The sequence below is a fragment of the Chinchilla lanigera genome, unplaced genomic scaffold (genome assembly GCF_000276665.1).
Source record: "Chinchilla lanigera isolate Chin_1 unplaced genomic scaffold, ChiLan1.0 scaffold00158, whole genome shotgun sequence".
Classification (NCBI taxonomy): domain Eukaryota; kingdom Metazoa; phylum Chordata; class Mammalia; order Rodentia; family Chinchillidae; genus Chinchilla; species Chinchilla lanigera.
This window is the reverse complement of record NW_004955559.1, coordinates 153504-159161: the sequence shown is the minus strand read 5'-3', so window position 1 is coordinate 159161 and position 5658 is coordinate 153504. Positions and strand designations below refer to the sequence as shown.

General features: G+C 51.4%; 1 protein-coding gene across 1 annotated transcript in view; it reads right to left on the bottom strand.

The window, feature by feature from the left end:
• LOC102014618 overlaps positions 1-5658 on the bottom strand; it is a 54886-nt gene that overhangs the window by 25825 nt on the left and 23403 nt on the right. The gene's annotated exons all lie outside the window — the stretch shown is intronic.

Here is a 5658-nt window from a genome sequence, read left to right as displayed (position 1 = left end):
GTCCCCATCCACCTGGCTCTGTCCTCACTTGTCTCCCTCGCCTTGCCCCAGGCCCCTTACACCTGCTGACAAGAAGTCCCATATTCACACCATCTGGCTCCTAGAGGAGGAACTGAGATCCATCTCCTCCTCTGCACTTTCATACTCAGATTAACCTCAGGGTCCTGCATGGTTTCTCTTCCCACATGGGGGATCCTTCAGACCCAACAAAGAGATGTGAATGTTTCCCCAGCTTGGGGAAGTGGATATCCCAGGCAGCCTCCCTGTTGTAGGTTGCTCCAGCTTTGCTCCAGGCCTAGTGTTTCAAAGTCTTAGCCCTGGTCATATGCAGCCTCTGGGGCTGGGGCTCACTAACTGGCCCAGCCCCTTCGCAGTGTTGGAACAGCGCCATGGGTCAAGACTCAGCCCTTTCTGCTGAAGCCGAGCCTGGGATGTGCTGCTCACTGAAGGGCAATGTCAGAGCTGAAACCCTGTCTACAATGTCCCGCCCGAAGAAGCCATGCCGCACCCCTCCCAGTCCAGCGCACTGTCCCCCACACCCCTTCACAGTCACCCCTACTGCATCTACTCACGTGTTCCAGCAGTGTGCAGCTGACAGCACCCACTGCGGATGCACCAGAACTCCAGAACAGTAGTGGTCATAATTGTCAAAAAGTGCTGCTACCCAGGGCGGGGAAAATGGATGGCAAGGAAAGCCATCAAACATGCGTTTGCTGAGTGGGGGGAGCCCATCTGCGAGGTGACTGCTGGTTTGTTTGGGAGGAATCTCTGCTTCTGCCAGGAGGATGAGCACAGAGAAGATCCAGTGGGTGGGTGGATGGGATCCAGTAGTGGATCCAGTAGTGCATCCAGTAGGGCTGGGGCGGTTCAGGTTTAGGAAGGCCCAGGTTATATGAGGAGGGCCAAGGAGGTGCAAGGTCTGAGTGTCTGCCTCTGGGACTCGGTAATGGATTCAGTAGTGTATCCAGTAGGGCTCAGGTGGGTCAGGTTTAGGAAGGCCCAGGTTATATGAGGAGGGCCAAGGAGGTGCAAGGTCTGAGTGTCTGCCTCTGGGACTCGGTAATGGATTCAGTAGTGTATCCAGTAGGGCTCAGGTGGGTCAGGGTTAGGAAGGCACAGGTTCTATCAGGAGGTCCAAGAAGGGGCAAGATCTGAGGCTTCGCCTCTGGGGCTCAGGCAGGACAGTTCCAAGGCCAGACACCTCCTCTGAGCTTGAAGCTTTACACTATGCTCTAACACCCCAGTGGCATAGACCAAGTGTCACCACACACAAGCCATTCTGCAGGAGGGGCTTCTGTGCAAGGCAGAGAACAGTGGCAACCACGCCTGGGATTCTGTCTGCTGGACACACAGTGTGGACAGTGGGGCACAGAGAACAGTCCTTCAGAAACACTTCTTAACCTGGACCCAGCCCTCTGCAGGGCCACCTTCTCCAGGGTCTCAGAAGGGGTAACCTTCACAGGGAAGGAAGCAACTGCCATTATTCTCTGCCACCTGGGGCAGGAGGTCCATGCACAGTGCTGTCCCGGTGCTAATTACAGCTAACATCTAGACACCCACCTCCGGGCCAGAGTCTGGGGAAGACACGTGTTTATACTGTATTATGTAACCTGCTTTCAGATTTCTGTTGAACATGGGGAAAATATGCACAGATACCTTAGGGGCTTTCACAAGTAAGAGGTAGCAGAGCTGGGCTCTGAATCCAGTTGCTGTCTCTCCTCCACTAGCTGTGTTTCTACCCTGGTGCCATGCAGACTCCCAGGTGGCCTATGGGTGGTGTTGGATTACACATTTTGTGTGCACACAGGCTAGCAAGCACCCCGCACTCAGATACCTGTGGCCCTGTGGATGACACATCCCAGGAAATAGAGCCAGAGGGCTTCTGCTGTGGTCCCCATGTCAGCACCTGCTGAAAAGGAAACCCACTGACTCTGTAGCCTCCCCCGCCATTCCAGGAGGTAGAAAAGAACCCTCCAGCATGGACTCCAGGACCCTGGCCGAGTAAAAGTAATATAGGGCACAATTTCTCACCCTCTGCCTTGCTGATATCTATCCATGCTGTGCTGGGAATGGACCCAGACACACGCAGGCCCACAGTGGCACAGAGCCATCTCTCTGCCTGCTGGTGACTGGTGGCTGGTGAGCTTTGCTGCTAAACCCTGCTGGTGTACTCCAGGGTGCTTTGTGCCCTGTGCCACCTGCTGCTTCTACCCCAGTAGGGACAACCAAAAGGCCCATTCATCGTCCAGATCCTGGGAGAAGACAGTGTGAGCTCTACCTGTGAGAACAGAGGCGGCAGGGACACTGAGGAATGAGGGGCAGTTAGGGACAGAGACAGAGACACCAAGACTGAGGCTGAACCCTGGAGCAGAGGAGAAGGGGCCCAGACACAGAAGTCTCAGGGTCACAAAGCTGAAGGAGACTGAGATGGAAATTAAGGTGCTTTCAGCACAGTTTCAGGTGCAGCCCTGTGCCAGGCATCTTACTGATACCACACAAGGGGTGACTGACTTTCACAGGCATCTCAGGTGCCAGATGCTGATATTATCCCCATTCCACGGAAGGTACAGACACAGACACGCTGAGTAACAAGTGGAGAGGACAGTGGAGTATGTGCTTTTAAGACCTCACTGGGTCTGGGCATGGTGTCACCGCCTGTAATCCCAGTGCTCTGGACGCAGGAGGAATCCAAAGCCCTCACTGTATACTGAGTCAAAGCAATGGTCTAAGGGGGAGAGAGAGACACACACCCAGCAGGACAGAGACAAGAAATAGGCAAGAACTCAAAGGGTGGAAAGTGGGGAGCAACCCCTGTGCCTAAAAAATCCAGGGTTGGTTACCTGGCTTCAGCTTCTGGGGCTCAGGGCTTGGCTGTCCTGTGTGGAGCTGTGGTCTGTGGGCTGCTGACTCTCAGAATCTTCATAGGTCTTATAAGGTTCTGCATGGGGGCTGGCCTGCCCTGGGGCCGCTGGAACATTACAGCCTGAAGGCTGAAAGATTAGAGTCCTGAGAACACCACCCCTGCCTTTCCTGCTTCTAATCAGATCAGGGCGCAGGGAGCAGGGCTCTGAACTATGTGGAAGGGGGGAAGTGTGTGGTGGGACCCTGAAGGAGGTGACCGCCTCTCTTCAGTCTCTCTGCCTCTCTGTCTCTCAGTTCTGATGCCTCCAGTTCACTGCTCTGTGGTATCCTGAGCCTCTTGTCTCATGGAGTTTCTGCTTTGGATTCCTTGCTTTTGAAGCTCTCTCCTGTACATTAAATCTACATTAAATTAAGCAAATGTATGTGAAATCAAGACAATCTGTGTCTCTGTGTGTTTGTGTGGTCCTGGGGACTGACTCCAGTGTCTTCTCATTGAGCTCCATCCCAAAGCATCTTTCAAAATTTTATTTAGAGTGAGAGTCTCTTTACTTCGTCAAGTTGCCAATGCTGGGCTCAAACTTGAGACCCTACTGCCAGAGAGCTGGGCTTAGAGGCACACAGCACCACAGGCAGTGTATTTTTCTGTCCTAGGCATCTACCAGGCCTGGTGTGGCACACCCTACCCCAATAACAGCCACACCATATCCCAAATTTTGGAACACCGCAGACATGTTTGTACCTGCCTCAGCTTATGAACTAACTATTCCTTTTGCCTGATATCTCCCTGGGTCATTTTCTTTCTCCTGTTAAACCATGGCAAGGGTCCAGGGCTCCCAGCAGCAGCCACATCTCGCACACCTGCCCAGCCCCTCCTCAGTTCCATTCAGCTGAAGTCAGCCCCAGCTCAGTGCAGAGTTGGGAGTGGACTGCACTGTGAAGAATGTGACCTGGGTTCTGCAGGCTGAGGGCTCAGGGCCTCAACACTAGCCCAGCCTGGCAGGCCGATCACAAGCCCCCAATGTCACCTGCCCTTCTGACCCACCAGCCATAAATGTGTTTCTCCATCCCAGGCCCAGGCATCTGTTAGCCTGGCTCACAGAACTTGGGGAGACCTTGGCACTTTCTGGTGTATTATTTAATTAAGGGCAAGTGAAAAGGTACAGCTGAAAGCCCAGTGACGAGGTCTAGGGCTAGGCCAGTGGACTCACTGCACAGGTTGGGGCTGCTGTCTCTGCAGAGCTGGGCTGGGTCTTTGCCACCCTGGGGACCCCAAGTGTTTTCTGAGTCCCTGTTGCCTGGGTCCAACTGGCTCTTGACTCCATCTGCAGCCCTGTCCATCTCCAGAGGACAGGGAATGGCCAAGGTCCTGGCCATGGCCCATCTTGCTGTGCTCCCTGAGTCTCCTCATCATTCAAATATGATCCTCTTGTCCCTGCTCAGTGTGGGGACTTGCTTTAGAGATAACAGGACAGCATGAGATGACAGGTACCAGCCTTACCCACAAGCTGTGAGGAGATAAGGAAATTTTGTCTTTTAATATCGTCTCTTTATGTTGGGTATCCCTGTGTCTATTATATGTGTAGTTGAGGACCTTTATTATCATCCTTTTCATACATTAGGCTCCTATGGCCACATTTCCCTGTAATTTCACACTGGATATCAGCTGTTTGCCTCTCTGGACTCTTCCCTTTGCAGGGCTGTTTGCTCCACCCCCTGGTACCTGCTCGTGTGGGTCCTTGCTGTGATGAGGATGGAAATAGAACTAAAATGCAGCATGAATGTATGTGCAACAGCTTTAGTTATGAGTGAGAGAAGACAGTAAAGGCGTTAGCTTGAGGCACTGACAAACATCAAATGGATCCTCTGATAAGGAGAGTAGGAGCAGCCAGGACAGAGGCTTCCATTGGAGAAAGGGCAGGGGCTGTGGGTCTGAAGAGCAGGTCATCCTGGCACATGGGGGTGCTACGGGGTGGGGTCCTGCTGACCCTGATCTCAATCGTGGCTTCCTCTGTTGGACTGAAGGACTGTGATCTGAGGGACAGTTTTTTTTTTTTTTTTTTTTTGCATAGGATGACTGCCTTCTCTTGGGGTGGTCCCAGTCAGAGAAGACCGTTAACCAAGGCAACCTTAACGTTAGGGGCCTGGAGATTTTCTCAGCATAGTTGATATCCTGGAAAATGACTTATCCTGGTGTCCTAAGTCTTCAAGGTCTATGAGCTAAGCTGTGTAAATTAGGGCTAAGAAATCTTTTCGTGTCAGCTTTTTGACAGCTGTGCCCCGACTGAGGGATGTGCCTCTATGCACAGGTGAGAAGGGTGTGACTCAGAGTCTCACAAAGCAAAGGTCAAGCTTTGTCTTTTTTTACACTGGTTGCACTCCTGGAGGCCTGAGCGGGGAGTCATCTGCTTTATTTTCTTTTATTTTTATTTTAAAAATAAAAGGAGGAAAATATTAACAGACAGACAACATTTTACAAAATGGCAAAGGAACAGTACAGACAGTACAGATTTACAAACAAAGTGGTAGGTAATTAACAATGCTTGTTGTATTGCATATTGATATCTTCAAAGTGGCTTCTCATGAAAACAGATATAGACATGCAATGCTGATCAACCAAGGACTCATTGACAGTTTCTTTCAGCAAAGTAATACAAGACAGTAGAACAGCCATGTTGACTATCCTGCCTATACATACATACAAAATTTCTCCTTCTTTCCCTTCCCTTTTCCCACATCCCAGTTGCCCTTTACCTTTGAGTGCTTTCCTATCAATTCACAATGTCTATCATATCTCCT